This window comes from Leopardus geoffroyi, chromosome C2, assembly GCF_018350155.1.
Source record: "Leopardus geoffroyi isolate Oge1 chromosome C2, O.geoffroyi_Oge1_pat1.0, whole genome shotgun sequence".
NCBI lineage: Eukaryota > Metazoa > Chordata > Mammalia > Carnivora > Felidae > Leopardus > Leopardus geoffroyi.
The window spans coordinates 108,025,131-108,043,390 of NC_059333.1; the positions used below are offsets into that span (position 1 = coordinate 108,025,131).

The 18,260-nt window shown below is 47.9% G+C and overlaps 1 long non-coding RNA gene across 1 annotated transcript; it reads right to left on the minus strand.

Annotated features, from left to right (window-relative positions):
• Window positions 1–337: 337 nt before the first annotated feature.
• On the minus strand, window positions 338–2,088 carry LOC123611341. Its single transcript, XR_006718599.1, has 3 exons — window positions 1,777–2,088; window positions 1,254–1,497; window positions 338–467 (listed from the first exon to the last, which is right to left on the minus strand). It is a non-coding gene; the product is annotated as an uncharacterized LOC123611341 (long non-coding RNA).
• Between the last annotated feature and the right edge of the window lie 16,172 nt (window positions 2,089–18,260).

The window sequence follows — 18,260 nt, forward strand, 5'->3', positions numbered from 1 at the left end:
GCACAGGCCATGTGGGTGGCTCGAGGTGCACCCTGGCACAAGGCCTGGGTACACATGTGGCCATTTTGTGTAATAAAGAAGAGGCGAGAAACTCTCTCTCACTGAGTTCTTTTCCTTCAGACGTGCCCATAAGCGCTAGAACTTTTGTCTGGAATCTTTGGAAAGGCTCCCTTCTTATTCCCCACCCTCACAATCTCTGTGTGTGTGTGTTTGAAACCGTCAAGTGTTTTGCACCTCCCCTGTCACCACCAATACCACACCGTCCTTGGGTTTTTCGCCTGCTAGTCGCACCCACGCTGTGGAGGCAGCTCCTTAGGTGTCCTTTCTTCCCGGCTCTCCGGCAATTCCTCCAGGTCCAGCATCCCTGCTCGGAGCTGCCTGCGGCCCCACTCTGCAGCTGACCCTCTGGTATCAGCAACCTCAAGAAGGCTACTTCCAGGGCCCAACCGTGCCCACCTCCAGGGTGGCTGGGAAAGCAAAAGGGGATGATGCGGGCAATGCACCTGCCACGTCAGTGACCCTCAACGAGGTTGAGCTTCTGGTTAGTCGTTTTTACTTTGCCAAATTTCTGTTGTAAGAAATCCTTTAAAAATTTTTTAATGTTAATTTATTTTTGAGAGAGAGGCAGACAGAGAGCGGGGCAGGGGCAGAGAGAGAGAGGGAGACACAGAATCTGACGCAGGCTCCAGGCTCCGTGCTGTCAGCACAGAGCCCGATGCGGGGCTCGAACCCACAAGCTGTGAGATCATGAACTGTTGTAGGCAATTTTAACATTCATACGGTAGTATTGTGAGTCTCACACATTCATGACCCAGCCATCTTGTTTCACCTTATCTCCACCTCACATGTCCCTTCAGCAACTGGATTATTCCAAAGTTAAATTCAGGGAATCTATTTTAATTTTCAAAATCATCATATTTCTTGGGGAACCTGGGTGGCTCAGTTGGTTGAGAGTGTCCGACTCTCGATTTCGGCTCTGGTCATGATCCCAGGGTTCTGGGATCGAGCCCCATGTCGGGCTCTGTGCTGAGCATGGAGCCTGCTTAAGATTCTCCCTCTCTGTCTGTCTGTCTGTCTGTCTGCCTCTCCCGCTGCCCCTCTCCCCTGCTTGTGCACACACGTTCTCTCTGTCTCTCATAAAAACCAAATAAATCAATAAAATTTTATTTCTTTTTGAAGAGGTAATATTGACACGACTCAAATTCCAAAAGTATAAAGGGTTAAAAGAGAAACGTCCCTCCCTCCCTCCTCACCTCTGCTCCACCATGTGGTAGATTAAAACTGATGTCCACTGTACTCGAAGACATGGAGTTTGTTTCTCCCCCTTGAATTTGGGCTTGGTTGTGTGAGGTGCTTTGACCAAAGGGACTTCAGCAAACATCATGCAAGTAAAGGCTGGAAAGTGTTTGCAATGGGTTGCCCTCTTTCTTCTGGGGGTTCGGGCATTGCCATGTGAAGCCTCCCCAGCCACTACCAGTCAAACCACAGGAATGCGACCTGGAATAAAATGGTTGTTTTAAGCTACTAAGTTTGGGCTGGGTCGGTATACAGCACAGGTCAACTGATACCTTCCCAGCTCCCACACCCACCCAGGGCGCTCCTGCCCAGGGGAATACAATATCACCGGCTTGTGAATCTTTCCAAAGACAGTCTCTGTGGAAATATATATTCTCCTCCCTTCCCCTCTTGTCCCCTTTTAAACAAACGATAACACGCGGTTCCTAACCTAGTTGTAGCTGTTTGACATAACAAGGTATTCGGGAGATCGTTCCCTACCAGTGTACGAGAAGCTTTCTTCAGAGTGTGCCATCGGATGCACAGACCATACATTATTTAATCAGGCCTTTATTGATAGCGTTTAGATTGTTTCCAGACTTCGGCCGTTTCCAGCAACGCTCGCAACGACCAACCTTGCAGTCCATCATCAGCACGCCTGTGAGCATTTCTGCAGGAGGACTTCCTGGCTGCGGCTTGCAGGGTGTAGTTGCGACGGGCCTGCTCGTGGAGTCTAACCTGTGGGGAAGGACTTGCTTTCTGTTCCTCGGGCCTCCCCTCTTCTCTCGGGCACAGTTGTCCAGCTGCAGATTCCCAGTGTCCCTACTTGTTCCTCTTGCTGACAAGGGCAACGCGGCCAGTTCCTGCTCACCCGGACCTCTCCCACCCCAGATGGGACCAGGCGAGGACTGGGGGTGCTCTGACCGCCCCCCCCCCCCACCCCCGCTCCATTCCAGGCCCTAGATTGTGAAAACGCTGATGCGTGGAGCTGCTGAGAACTATGCACAACTACGATTCTCTGGACAGTTCAGATAAGTTATCATTTACTGACAGACACTAACCAGTCCAACAAAGTCAAGAGTCTCGGTGCAAACAAACAAGCGTCTGGAGCAGCAGGACAAAGGAGCCTGTGTGTAACGAATTCCAATGAAATATCCCGTTCCCCACTTCACCCCCAGGCCATTAACGCCAAGGAGCACTCAACCTCACGAAGCTAAACAAACCAGAGTTGCGGTCACCAGGAAGTGTCCTTGGTGACTGTGGAATAGGAGTTGGCACCAACCGCTGGTACCGTGCCTGGCGGCTCAGGAGCCAAGGGCACACGCCCGCTCCCCGGTGCCCAGCCGTCTTCCTCCCTTTCCTTTCACTCATCCCAAGGCCGGCTTCTCAGAAGACGGGGCTGGGCTGGATCTCCCTGCTCCCTGGGAGGAAGCACATTCTGGAGGAGACTGGAGCCCCACTGTGACCTTGCTGCCCTTTGCCGGGATCCCCATGACGACTGAAGTGGGGGGGGGGGTGGCTGGCTTTTACTGTCACTCTCCTCCCTTCTCTCCTGTTTGGCAGAACTCAGCATCTGCTCTGTCCCTTGTCAATACTTGGTAAACCTTCCCTTTCCTTCCTGCTTCTGCGCCTCGTGGCTGCGTTTGCAGACCTCTGTGGCTGCTCCGGATTTGGCAGGTGACAGCAGCGTTCAGTCTCCAAGGTGCCCAGCCCTCCTCTGCCTGGGTGTGGAGGGGATCCAAGGCTCAGAACTCCCGGAGCGGGGAGACAGTTCTGTCCACACCTGATAAGACTGACGCCAAGGTGAGGTCAGAGCCTGGTGAGGAGCCAGCTGGGAACTGGGACAGATAATCTGTGGATGCTCCGAATCCTTGGTGGCCTCAGGAAGGAAAATACCTGCATGAACAAAACAGCAAACTCTAGGGCAGGGGGAGAAAGGAACAGGGGTGGAAACAAAGCCTACGAAAAAGGACCTGTGATATAGCCTTAGGGGGTCTCAGCTGGGGGGTCTCCTAGTGGCCTTCATCTGCCCACACTCACAGCCTTTACCTCCAAAACTGCAGAATATCTCCAAAGCTGGAGAATTGTGTCTCACCTCCAGTATCTCGGATGCTTGAGTCATTGGAAGTTGCTCATTGCCATGGTTTTATTGTATTTTTTTAAAGTTTATTTTTTAGAGAGTGAGAGAGAGAGAGAGAGAGCATGAGTAGGGGGCAGGGGCGGTGGGCAGAGACAGAAAGGGATAGAGAAAATCCCAAACAGACTCCATGCTCTGTGCAGAGCCCAACGTGAGGATCGATATCATGATCTGTGAGATCGTGACCTGAGCCAAAATCAAGAGTGGACACTTAATCGACTGAGCCACCCAGGCGCCCTACCATGGGTTTTATTTACTCCCTGCCTAGGTCCCTCACTCCTGAAGAGAGTGGGCAGAGTTTCTCTAAATCTTCCTGCTTAAAATAGATCTTTAATAAATACTTGTTAGTTCATGGTTTAAAAAAAAAATCACGACTCTCCTTTTTGAGTGGAATTTAGTTTGGACAATAGTAAGTGATTACTACTGATTGAGCAACACTGTACTTGTGTTACCTGGTTGAACTTCTCTGCAGGGTAGGTACTGCCTCCGCTTGGTGGGGAGAAGATGAAACCTCCGTGAGGCTTGCCTAAGCTCACACAACTTGCAAGAGGTCGGGCTGGGGTTTGAACCCTTGGGTCTGAAACTCCGAGTTCAGCCTCCTTTCCCTCAGCACCCAAGTGTTGCTTTCAAGTTGAGGAAAAAAGCAGTGAGGTCAGAAGCAAAACACTGCTGGGGACCAAAACTTCCTCTCCTCCTGCTCATGTTGGTTGTGGGCTCGTGATCACCCCTGCACCAGGACCGTCTCTGGGCACCGTGTGGAGGGCAGGCACCAACAGACTACCGAGAGCAAATACAGAGCAAGGAACGGTTGGCATTTAGTTTTGCACATATCAGCCTCCCCCAGAGGCTGACTCGTAGGGGGCATGAATGAGCCCAACCCTCTTTCCTATTCCCCTCACATCAACTACGGCTGGTCCTGGGTTAGTGAAAGGGAAGCTCACACAAATGTTGGCTTAACATTTCTAAGGCTACATAAATGGCACTTAACTGATAATAAAAATAATAAAGCATCAGATTCTTTCCCTTTATCCGAGACCCAAATCCCTTCCAGACTCTGTGGCTGTGGGCAATTGGGGTAAGTTGTATAACCTCCCTGAGGCTCATCTCTTCACTTTTAAAACAGGATAATAACTGTAATGTGCTATAAAATCCAGTGGCTTGCACAGTGTTTGGCACATAAAAGGGTCTCAATAAATGTTTGATGTTTGAATGAATGAAATATAGGGATTTTCTACTTATTTCGCATCTCCTGCAGCACCTGGCATGTTGTGGACTTGTGCGCGATTCATGAATATTTTGAGGTTGTCTTTATAGTTAAGAATGAGGACACGCCCCATTAAAAAAAAAAAAAAACCCAGCTCCACTTAAACACAGAGGAACTCTTGTTAAGAGAGCCTGTGATTTGCTGCAGGACCCATGGGGTGTTGTGGTATTGGAATTAATAATAAAGATTTGTTAATTCCCTGCTCTTGCCCCGGCTGCCTTCCAAGAGGTGATGTGGAATCCTGCTGTTTCTGCTCCAGATAAATCAATGATAATCTTCAACCCAGTGAGGGGCAAGTCATGGGGATGTACTCCCATGTCAATGACACTGCTAAAAGCAGATTTCTTGGAAGTCATTTGCAAGAGGCTTTGAATTTGCCAGATTGCTTGCTGAGCCTATAATACTGCACACATGTGGTGACCTTGACTTGCCTATTTCCATGAATCCTCTTTCCCCTTAAGCCATGGCCGACAATTCCAAGTCACACGGCAGGGATCTCTATCTTTCCACTAATGATCATTGTTCAGGTCCAGCCCATTCTCTGTGCACCGCTCGTCTCCTGGCATTGATTCTGCTCTGATGGGGCCTGAGGGGAGGGGAAGGGAGGTGGGCTGCATGTGGCCTTCTCTTCCCTTTTTGCTTCCTTTGATGGGGCAACTTTTGAGTAGGAGAACCTTTTCTCCCTCCTTTTCTGTCCACTCATCTATTTGTTTATTCACCCACTGTCCAATGGGAAGCACTATGGGGGCTATGAGGGTACACAGAAAAGGCGTGAGGCGTGGACTTGGCCCTTGAGTAGCTGAACACAGGCAGAAAACCAGCCATGAGCTTGACTAGTGCTACCACCCCAAACATCGGCAGTGATCACCTCCAGGTGGCAGATTTAAGAGTGGTTTTAATTTCTTCATTGTGGGTATCTGCATTTCTGATTTTTCCTTCAATAAACATATATTGCTATGTGTACAATAAGTCATTCAAAGGGTGAGTACCTGGTAAACAGGTGCTAAGTGCACAGGGAGGTGCAGATGGAAATGCCAGGAGAATAGAGAGAAGGACAGTGTTATTACCCATCCAGGTGGATTTGAAGAGACTTTTGGAGAAGGTCATCATTGAGTTGAGCCTTGAAGTTGGAGGGACGTCCGTTGGATGATCTGCCTTGCACCTCCTCTCGTGTGACTCCCAGTTCTGTGGCCCAGTGCTGAGAGCTGCCTGGTTCTCAGATGGCCTTGCCCTTATCAACTTCACCATGTTGCTCCTTAAGAAAGACCCTTGTCTGAAAGCTTGGAAGGACCCCTCTTGGGAGAAAGCGGGAAAGTTAGAGGTACAAATTTCAGAGGTGAAGGTTAGTGGCCGTCCCCTCTCTCCTTCAGTAACGAAGGACAGGCAGCTAGAAGCCTGGCCTCAGACGAGTTTAGCCTTGTCACATCTGACAACCGGCACACTCCAGTCATTTCAATTCCTCACTCTCTATCCCCTGCCACTCCCTGGCTTCAACACCTCGTCTGCCTACGAAGAATGTCCGGAGAATAGTCACTGCCACACAGTTCAGGTGTTCCTCCTCAGGGGGTTCCTGCCCCTAAAACACACACTCAGCCCAAATCGACCAGCCTGACCGTGGCTCTCTGGCTGAGATAGCAAGGTAGGTAGAGGCAGCAAGACCACGTGGGCTGTCTCCGTTTTATATTCACCCAGTTACCTTAGCAACAGGAAACAAGAGGAGGAACAGCAACACCTACCAGGACCTCCATTCATCGAGAGACAGAGTGAATGGAGGAAGCACTGGCCTGCAAGTCCAGAGGCTAGGGCTTCTGCCTGGGCTTGGCGCCACTGGCTGCCTGCTTCCCACCAGTCGCCTCCCCACTGGCCTATTCTAAATTTAAATTTTTTTTTTCAACGTTTATTTATTTTTGGGACAGAGAGAGACAGAGCATGAACGGGGGAGGGGCAGAGAGAGAGGGAGACACAGAATCGAAACCGGCTCCAGGCTCTGAGCCATCAGCCCAGAGCCTGACGCGGGGCTCGAACTCACAGACCGCGAGATCGTGACCTGGCTGAAGTCGGACGCTTAACCGACTGCGCCACCCAGGCGCCCCCCCACTGGTCTATTCTAGACGGAATGGGAACAAGGGCTCCCTGGATGGGTTAGGGATAATGTCAAGGAGCATAGTCCTCCAGGGAGAAGGCCCTACTATTTCTGTTTCCGGTGGCTTCAGGCACAGGAATTGCATCAGGGGGCAACTATATGTCAGCTAGTCTTCTGTGACTTAATTTGCCACTCGCCACCTGTGATGCAGAAACGGTTGCTGACCAATGAGACGATTGAGCTCCGAGGAGGCTGGCCCTTGGCAGCACCTGGACTACCAAGATGGATATTTCTTTATCTGGGGTGGGAGGTAATCCCGACTTTGATTCTTGAGCATGAGCATGTAGAAAGGAAATTGAAGAAATCGAAAGTAATTATGAGCAGCGCAACTCTGCAAATACCTTAATAATAGAAACGATAATAAAAATAATATCCTTGGCGTGGTCTTCGGAATTTTCAGAGAACTTTCATATCCATTCTCTTGCCATATTCTCCTAAGGATCCAGTGAGGTGGGCAGAGCAGATATTACCACCTCTGTGTTTCAGTGGAGGATACTGAGGCACAGGGAGGCTGAAGATCCTAGGGTCTCTTGGACAATGGCAGGGCCAGACCTGGACCTCTATCTCTGCCTCTTGGCCTCAGCACTCTTTTGTTGGACAGGACCCATGAGAGCTATGATGAAGCAGAAACATTCCCCAACCTTGTTTGTGGCCGTGATCCTTGGACTTAAAACATGTCAGACACCTTTCTCATAAAGAAAGAAAATAAAGACTCATTCATTCAACAAATACTTTTAAAAAATGATTATTTATTTATTTTTGATAGAGAGGGAGAGAGAGTGAGCAGGGAAGGGGCAGAGAGAGAGGGAGACACAGGATCTGAAGCAGGCTCCAGGCTCTGAGCTGTCAGCACAGGGCGCGATGCGGGGCTCGAACTCCCAGACGGCGAGATCATGACCTGAGCTGAACTCAGGCGCTTAACCAACTGAACCACCCAGGCGCCTCCAACAAATAATTGATTGAGCACCTACTATGTGCCAAGCGCTGAGCAAGGCACTGAAGATTCAAAAATGAACAAGGTGTGGTCTCTACTCTTGAGCAGCTCCATCTATTAGGCATTTACTCTGGTTTAGTTAAATTTCTCATAATGACATTGGATAGAATCACCAACCATGAAATCCCCAAAGTGACACCGCCCACCCTGCAACCATTTTTGCCTCCCAACAGAATTCCACCGGGGTTGCCCCGTGCTAGGAAAAGACATGCTTCTCTTAAAATTGGTGGAAGGATAACCAGGAACAAGGGGCAAAGATGAAAAACCTTACGCAAATGCCAACACCACTCTGGCCCTGGAATAGGCAGGGGCTTCAGGGGGATGAGAGAGGGCCCTTGGCTTGGTGAGGAAGGCCGTTGGAAGTGGCCTGCTGGACACAGGCTGAGGGCTGACAGGGAGTCAGAGAAGAACAGCTGCAAATGGATGTCGGGTGTTGGGGGCCACACTCTGCCTACAGCAAATAATTTTTTCTGAAATTGACATGTAGAATCTTTTTTTTTTTTTTTTTAAGAAAGAGAGAAAGTGAGTACCTGCACAAGCAGGGGAGGGGCCGAGGGAGAGAAAGAGAATCTCAAGGCAGGCTCTATGATCAGCATAGAGCCTTATGCAGGGCTTGATCCCTTAACGCTGGATTCATGACCTGAGATGAAATCAAGAGTCGGATGCTCAACCTACTGAGCTACCCAGGTGCCCCAACATATAGAATCTTTTTTTTTATGTTTATTTATTTTTGAGAGAGAGACAGAGACAGAGAGAGAGCAGGGGAGGGGCAGAGAGAGAGAGACACACACACACACACAGAATTTGAAGCAGGCTTCAGGCTCCGAGCTGTCAGCATAGAGCCCAACATGGGGCTCGAACTCACGAACCATGAGAGCACGATCTGTGCTGAAGTCAGATGCTTAGCTGACTGAGCCACCCAGGCACCCCCTGACATGTAGAATCTTAAAGGCAGAGGCCTAGAGATCCAAACCAGCTCTACAATGGGGGATCCTGTCCCTAAAGCCTGAGGAACACATTTTAGCATTTTCACTGCCTTCTCTACACTGGGCCAACCATACCTTGTTCTATGAACAGAAAAAGCATTCTTCAGCCTTTTAGACTTTCTTAGGGCGGTTTTTATCTGCTTAGTAAAATGGTGATGAGGGGACAAATTTTTACATGAAGAACCCAAATCTCTAGGTCAACACAGGGCTCCAGCAATACACTCTTAACTTACAGAAAACAAGCTCTTAGATTTCTGCTTTCCTCTGCACAATTTGTACCCAGACACATACTGTGGGTTAGACTTGGCAGTTCTGAAGACACAAGTGAAAGGGATTCAGAAAAACCCACATCTGACTGAGTTCATGATATAAGCGGGAACGTCAGAAGGGAAATGAAGGCCCACCTGGTTTCAATTTTAATGTACATGGACATAACCCACATCAGAGGAAAAAAACATTCTTTGCTTTGTTTTGTTTTGCTTTTTAAGACCCCCTTTACATTAGCCCATCTTTTAACCAGCAAAGAAATGCTGTAAGAGCCAGATGATTGATTGGTGCAAGTGACAAGTGGAACTGGGCTATCCTCATGTTAGAAACAGGAAATTAGGGGCGCCTGGGTGGCTCAGTTGGTTAAGCGTCTGACTTTGGCTCAGGTCATGATCTCATGGTTCGTGAGTTCAAGCTCCGCATCGGGCTCTGTGCTCAGAGGCTGAAGCCTGCTTCGGATTCTGTGTCTCCCTCTCTCTCTGCCCCTCCCCAACATAAAAATAAATATGAAAGAAAGAAAATTAGACCTGCAACTTGTAAGTGGCCTTAGAAATCATCTAATGCACTTTCTTTATTTTCTGCAGCCTCCATGACAAAGGTAGAAAGTTGGTTAGCTACCATTTATTAGTCTCCCACTTGAACTCTGGGACCTGCATGAAGAAATTATGTTAGTTTGCTAAGGCAGCTGTAACAAAGTACTACAAACTGGGGGGCTCGAACAGAAATCTGTCTCACATTCTGGAGGCTACAAGTTTAAAATCAAGGTATCGCCAGGGTAGCTTCCTTCCAAAGGCTCAGCGTGACTGTTCCACGCTCCTAGCCTCTGGCGTGTTGCTGGCAATCTTGGGCCTTCCTTGGCCTGTGGAAAGATCACCCTCATCTCTGCGTTCATATTTACATGGCATTCTGCCAGAGTGCACCTCTGTCTCTATGTCCAAATTCTTTTTTTAATTTTTTTTTTTTTTCAGAGAAGGAGAGAGAGCACATGAGCTGGGGAGAGGGGCAGAAGGAGAGAGAGAGAGAGAGAGAGAGAAGAATCCCAAGCAGGCTCCATGCTCAGTGCAGAGCCTAGACGCGGGGCTCAATCTCATGGCCCTGGGATCACAACCCGAGCCAAAATCAAGAGTCAGATGCTCAATGGACTGAGCCACCCAGGTGCCCCCAAATTTCTTTTTTAAAAAAGGACACCAGTCATATTGAATTAGGGCCCATCTTAATAGCCTCACTGTAATTTAACTAATTACATCTGCAATGACCCTGTCTCCATATAAGGTTAAATTCTGAGGTACTAGGGTTAGGACTTCAACATATGAATTTGGGGGGAGAAAGACAATTCAACCCATCACAGAACTCTACCAGCACTCTCTGTGTCTGGTCCTCACAGCAAGGCCGCAAGCTTGGTGTGAAATTCTGCAGCAGGTCCGGCGCTGGCAGGCAGGCGGTACCGACGGGTGCAGCCAGGTGGACGTGAAGGGCGCGGACTCTGAAGCCAGGCTGCCTGGGTCGGTAGCCTAGTCCCACCTCCCATGGGTTAATAATAGTGGATAAGGTGTTTTATCTCCTTGTGTCTCAGTTTCTTCATCTGTAAGGCAGGCATACTAAAGCCGTAAAAGCTCTGAATACCAAAGATGGTATTTATAACTCATTTGGCAGCAAAACTTGACCTGAAACAAATTCATTTGGCACAAAAATCTGTCTTAAGATGATACATGGCTACTTATAGGCTTTATTTATGCAACATATACATCTCACTACAGACACATTAGCATGTTTGATTGCAGGATACTGTTGTAGATGCTACAGGATGTTATGCAGCCATAACACGTGCACTGTATTATCTTTCTTAAATTCCTAAATCTTGAGGTCTCCTCTCCTTGGTTTGCAGATGGCTGTCTACTTACTGTGTCTTCACATTCTCTTTCTTTGGTGTGCGTGTCCTAATCTTCTCTCCCTATAAGGTCACCAGTCATATTGGATCAGGGTCCACCCCAATGACCTTATTTTCATTTAAATGCCTCCTTAAAGGCCCTATCTCCAAATGCGGTCACATTCTGAGGTATTGGGGGTGAGGACTTCAATGTATAAATTCGGGGGTGGGGGGGGTCACAATTTAGCCCATAATACTATTTTAAGAAACTAGATGAATTACCATTCACACCAGATGTATCTCATACACTTGCTGGCTTATTCCTGCCCCAGTGTTTTTCAGTGTGGCCCAGGATCACCTGCAATTGAATCACTTGGGCCCTTAATAAAAATAAGTCTACCCCAGGCCCCTGACTCAGAATCTGGGAGAGGGGGCTGCAGGGCCCAGGTATGGAGCTTGCTTGTTTCTTTTTGTTGTTGTTTGTTTGTTTTTAATGTTTATTTATTTATTTTGAAAAAGAGAACATGGAGGAGGGACAGAGAGAGAGAGAGAGAGAGAGAGAGAGAGAGAGAGAATCCCAAGCAGGCTCCACACTCAGCACAGAGCCTGACACGGGGCTCAATCTCAAGAGCCTGGGATCATGCCTGAGCCGAAATCAGGAGCCATACACTCAACCGACTGAGCCACCCAGGCGCCCCATGAACTTGCTTGTTTTTCACATTCATGTGAAAGTTTAAGGGGATTCAGGAAAAGCTAGATAGCAAGGTTACTCGCATCCCCACCCCACCCTCCTGGAGTCCCCCAGGTCAGGGCAGAAGAAAGAGGAGCAGGAGACAGGGAAGCAACCCAGTGGGAAGTCTGAGTGAGGAACACAGTGCATCCTGATGGTTCATCCAAGAGGGCTACGACAGAACCTACATTTCTGCTCATAGGTAGCCTCCTGGTCCACTTCAGTATAGATACCACAGAGCTTTGCAATGTAGGTGCCAGCACAGGAGACTCCGAGTGGTGGCATCGTGCAGACTCAAATACTGAAAACCAGAGAGCAGATGCTGAGGTGGGTCAGGAAGTCCCTGATTCTGCCCCAAAACTTCGGGCAATGTCACAGGAGCGGGGTAAGTGGTCATACTGGCTCCCCACAAGATGATCCATCCATGTGAGCACATCCTTTTAACCACGCCCCAAATAACCAACGGGAGCCCTCTAGAGTGGGGGTCTGCTCTGGGTAAATACATGTGCATCTGCCCGTGTCTCACGCCTGTGTCGGGGTGGCCACCAGTCTCCCGTGTCAAAAATTCCAGCAAAGCAGTGGTGCCTGGGACCCTAATTGGAAATGAGTCTCGTGGCACCATGACAACACATCATCATCAAAGCTACTGGTGATAATTCATCCCTCGCCTTTCTCTGCTTCCAGCTTAGACTTCTCGTTCCTTGAAATACTTGCCTGACTGAAAATGTGGTGACTCACCTGGACTGGGATTGAATAGAACAGGCAGGAGTGCTTTCTTCTAAGGAACTGTCAAAGTGCAGCACAGCACCTGAGGTCCTTCACTGCACAACTTGTTCCTGTCAAGGGGAGACATATTTCTTACTCTCTCGTCAGAGTTGAAGTTGCCAAAGAAAGTAAAGCGGTCAGGAAATGTCAAACTTTGGCGTTTGTATTAAACAGAGTTTGAGGAAATGAGGCAGGATCACCTGCCAATCTCCTCCTCCTCCTCCTCTACCCAGTGCAAGGTGGGCCCCATTTTTGATAGGGCACTGTCTTTGAATCCTGGGGACTTCAATGACTTAAGAACTTTCTGAAGCTGGTAATCTGGAAATGACACGGCCTGTAAACTTGAATCAGTAAAAGAAAAATAGGATAAAAAATTGTACAGTCACTCTCAGTGCCACCTGAATTTCACAAGTGATAAATTATGCTATATTGGAAACCAGAGTCTTCTCAAGTCAGACCTGGATTCAAATCCTAGGTTTGCCCCTTAGTTGCTGTATGACTTCGGCCATGTTACTTTACCTCTCTGAACGTCCATTTCTTCAACTGCCAACGTGGAATTGATATCATCTTCCACATTACACTGTAATGAATAGTAAAAGGGATCATGAATGTGAAAGGTACCAGCACAGAGTCTGGCCCATAAATGCTCATTCCTTTTCCTGTATCCTCCGTTTTCGTCTGCAATTGGAAATGAGCATAATTTCTGGTTAACTGATGTTCTAATATTGGCACATTTCAGTGTGTGGCTTTGCATACTTTTAGAACGTCATAAATACTTCTCCAAGAAGAATTAGAAATGATGGGGATACAGACCCTGAGACAGGGAGTCGCTGAAGTCACGAGAAGTGATCTGGATGGTCCAGACACCACAGTAAGAGCAAAGCCTCATTGTTACTTCGGGGGGAATGAGAGCAGCAATTTCCTTTTGAAAGGCCATAAAAATTCTCTGAAATGTGACAAGCCGGGACGGCTCCAGGGGCAGGAGGGGGAGCATGCCCTCCCCCACGTGTGTGGTGCCTCCTCGTCTACATCCTGTCCCCCTCCAGCCACCCTCCGGTGAGATCCGGCTCCAGCCCCAGCTGACCCCTTCTGGAGGTCCAGCCATTAAGACCTGTCTTTCTCTCTAGCTCTTTCGGTCAGAACTTCAGGTTTTAATATTTGCTGAGTTTTTGCCTCATTCTTTCATTTGTTTGGGCTCAGCGTCCCACCAAAGAGAGCCCAGTTGCACCCCTTAGTGGTTAAATTACTTAACTTCTCTGGAACTCCATCTTCAAATCTGTAGATGGGGATCCTACATTGTTAGGTCGTTGTGAAGACTAATGTGAATAAAATGCATTATCAGGGTATTTTGTAAACTGTCAAGTGCTGAGACAAAGATAATTCAAACCCCTCTTAGCACATATACCTCACTGGCACATTGCAAGTGCTCAAAGATATGTGTTAGTTTCCTTTTTGATTAAAAATCTTTGCCACGGGAATGCTGTTTCAATCCCCAGACAGACCAGGGCATGTCCCGAACAGTCCTCCAGGGGGCCCATCGGGTTCCTTAGGTGGTTTCTGAGGGGAATCTGACATTTACTGTGTACTTGCCGTGTACTTCTCATGCTTGAACATCTTTATTTTCAACCAAGATTCTCTCACCTCATGTGGGGCAAATGAAGCCATGACGAGACTAATAATCCACGTTAGTGTCTTACCACCATCTGTCACCTCGACCCCCCTCTGCGTCTGGGGGGTCCCTGGGTGAGGTGTCTTGTATTTACTTGCCAAGAAGGCAATGCCCGCCTGCCAGACACTGCCCCTCTCCCTGCTCTGCCGTCTCACTCTGGCAAAGCTGCCCTGTGGAGATGATGCCTTTCTCTCCCGTTATACTCGTTTATGGGGGTCTCATCACAGTGATCCTGTCCCTCAGTAGAGTATTTAGTGAATAATCCTGTGAGCTTTCAGTGACAGCTCTGTTCAGGAATCAGACATGGATCCAGCACGGGTAGGGCCAAGGATACGTTCAGCCATTATTATCATAGCATTCTCAAAAGTACTCCTTTCTCCCACACGGACACTTTGCCACTTGGTGAGCTCACTCTACTTGGCTCCTTGCAGCTCTGCAAGAGAAGCAGATTCCTTGGTCCCTGTGGGGTTTCCCACTGGCTTTCCAGGCACAACTGAATCCCAGCACAGGCTCCAGCTTGCACCCTCCCACTACACAGATGAAGAAACAAAGCCTCAGAGAGGGTCAAGTAACTTACCCAAAGTCATACAGCCAACAGGTGGCAGAGACCAGGGCCAAGCCCAGGCCGAAATCCAAATCCCATGTTCTTTCTGATCCAAATCCCATGATCAAAGTGGCAGCGTGACATGTTGTTCTGATCCTGGCATCCATACAGGAGGGCATGCTGTGCTGGTCATTTTATTGTACATACTTTTATCCTCCTTAGGGGCCTAGGTCTCTTTCTACTTGGTTTCCATTGCAATTAGGCTTTAGGCACAAACTATTGGAGATTCCTTGCCATTCCGTCCCCCTCCCTCAGCTGCCCTCCCAGTACAACTATAATTTATTTCAGTGTTATTTGGCTCATGGTTAAAACCACTGTGGTGCTTATACAAATGACAGAACAAGCAAGCCTTGGCGATAGCTGAGAGACGCCTTAGCCAGTGTCAGTAGACCTGAGATTAACACAAAACCCTTGACTTGTTCCCAAAGCTTCTACACCTGGCCACCCTACACTCTGTGCTCCAGCCTAAAGGTCCTGAACCTGAGTTCTTCATTCTGCCCCCCATCCTGGTACCCAGTAGGGAGGGGTCTGTGCCCCCTTGTTCCCACCCCAACCCAGGCATCCCTTCTAGCCCACTCCAATGACCTGGCGTCTGGCCCCTTCCTGGTTGATGCTTCCCTTTCCATTGGGGGCCTTCACCCAGACTGGGCCCCAGCACTCTTGGCCCAGGCCTTGAGCTTTTATCTGTGCTTTGCTACAGCTCTCTTTGGGGGGAGCTGGATGCCCTTCTCCCCTAGATGCTATTAGGGTACTCGCCTCCAGAATAAATATCCCATTTCCTCCAGGCGTGAGCTCCTATCCTAGACTCTGACTGTACCAGCTCCACTCACCAGATGAGAACACTCTCTGGGGGAGGGACAGGGGATGCACACCAGCCTTTGTCAGACTGAGCTGGTCATTCCTTGGCAACTCTGGAGTCAGGCACCACGCCACTTTCTTGGTGGGTTTCTAATGCACCAACAGCTACAGTTCTTGGGTGCTCAGGTAACCAGGGAAACTAAATTTAGGCTGGATCTCTTACAGACCCTGTTTTATACTGTATACCCCCACCGCACATTCCCTGCCCTCCCATTCTTGCTTTGTTTTCCTTTGTACTACTTATCACCATTTTGGTCTACTATTTGTCCCCCTCCCCTCCTCTAGAGGTAAGCTCCCTGACATTGTGGCTGCTTCGCTTGAACAGGATCTAGCCCACGGTGGCTGCTCGAAAACAACTGAAAGTTGGAGTATGTCGAATGGATGCCTGGAATCCCCCGGCCTAGGCAAGCAGGGTCAGAACACACATACTGAGGTGTTGGGAAAACCAGGAGTTCTCGTTTCTTAGCTGACACAGAGCCCAGCTGCCTCTGGAGGGCTGCCAAAGAGGATTTCCAAATGTCCTCCATCTTAGCCAGGTCAATAACATGTCTACAAACACTTCTCCAGCACAGCTCTGGTCACTGTGAGAAACGCAAAGCCTTCAGGCCGCTTATGACTCCAGCTAGCCTCTGAGCCATCCACCCTGCTGAAAAATCAACTGTTCCTTCCTACAAGCCCTCAGCATGCCCACACACCTTTGCGGAGCTTTGTGTTATCCGCTTGTCTCCTTCCTTCCCTGACTCATCTTTGCATCCCCAGTGCCCAGCATAGAGCAGGAAAGCTACGAAGGGTGTGATAAATATTTGATGCATAAATGAATGCCTGGATTCCACATGCAGAGAAAGCCAGCCCCTTCTGAATTAAATATGTGACTCAACCATCAGGGCATGACAAGTTTATTTCTACTTATTGTGATTAGTGATTTTTTGTTTTGTTCAGAGTTGAAAAACAGTTTTTCAACTCTGAGATGCAAATTTTATAAACTGTAAATTTTAAGATATTCCTTATGGAATAATATTATTTCCAAAAAGACACAGCATAAATTTTAGAGTAAAATTGATGATTATTTTTCCTTTCCTGAGAACTTAAATATCTCCTTTTACTTAGGGCTGACTTAAAAAAAGTATATGGAGTTAAGTGTTTTATGATATTGAAAATAAAAATCCGTGAAGAAAACCCAATGCTGCCTTTACTCTCTCTACCTGGATAATTAAAGTTTTTATTTATTACAAAAACAATTTTTTATAGGCAATAACATTATCTAGTTTCTTTTGGATTTAGGAAAGTCTGGTTTGCTTTACAAAGAGACAATAATACACAGAGGAAAAGAAAGAGAGTTGTCTCCACATTCACAAGAGAGACTGAGTATTTTCTAAATGGATTTACGAAATGCACTATGCTTTAAACCCTAGTGAACACTTAGTTGATTATATTCCTCTAGCTCAATCATTAAAAATTAATTTAATCAGTATCATAATAGGAGACAAATTCTGCTTTGATTTATGATTTTCAATATTAGTTATCTACACACATCAACTTCTGGATAAATGCTCAAGGGACAATTTATTTGATGCTGTGGAGCCATTCCACTCATCCCTGAACCTTAGAAGGTTACACCCCAGAAGGCAACAATGTTGTGCCTCAATGTACCTGCCGGTTCAAAAACCAGTACGTTTTCTGCTAACGGCATCCTGATTCCTTGAGGGGAGTCATGGCTCTCCCCACTCTCAGACCCTGAGCTGAGAAATAGTCATGTGACCTGGGCCTGGCCAACCAGGGATTGGTTCAGAGATGGGTAGGTGAGTAAAGCTGGGCCCGGGAGAATGTGACCTGGGACTGTTGCTGGCCCTATTGAGAAAGATGTGCTTTGCCCTTTGGGGTTGCTAATGCTTGGAGCTGTTCTCCTAAAAGTGAAGCCAGACTAAAAGAAAGCAAATAGATGGTAAATTCAGCATACATTGCAATGTGGATGTATCAATAAAATGTACTTTTTCTTATTTGCCCATAATCTATCTGGAGATAGTAGGGGGAGAAACTGGTTTAAGTCCTAGTCCAATCCAATGATTTCAATATCCCCTTTGAGAACATGCTCAATTCTCAGATGGCCTTGTTCTTCTTTGCTTTGCCAATAAAGATGATGGTGTTTGGCTCGTATTCACCTGTACACATCATCATGGTTGACCTGATTGATAAAATGTTGAAATATGCCTGGGGCAGTTGGTAAACAGGTGCTGCCCGGAGTTCCCTGAGCAACCCTCAGTGCCCCTTCTCTGGGACTTTTCTCCAAGCTCCTCACAATCTGTCAACAAAAGGGTTAATGTTGGGCACAGAGGAATGTCTCTGTTCAGATGGGTCAGTATCTGAGCCTGTCAGGATTTTTAAATGTTTTGATCACCCCTGTAGGGTCTGTAGGGTAGAGGTAGGGAGGTGTGTGGTTTCTATACCCTCACAGTATTGAGAGGAAGGGAACTCTTGGCCTTGCATGGTCCTGGGGTATAGCTGCCTGATGTCTGGCCAGCTCAGGGCAGTGTCCACTTTTTGCCTGTCCTGGGTGTGCTGTCAGCCTCTGACGTGGAAGTCTGTGCATGGTGAGTTGGTGGTCCATCTTCTAGTCTGAGACAGTGCTCTCAAAGGTGCTCCCGGGCTGGCTTAGCCTCTTCTTTGTTCTTTTCAGGTGCTTCTGACTTCTGGCTATGACTTC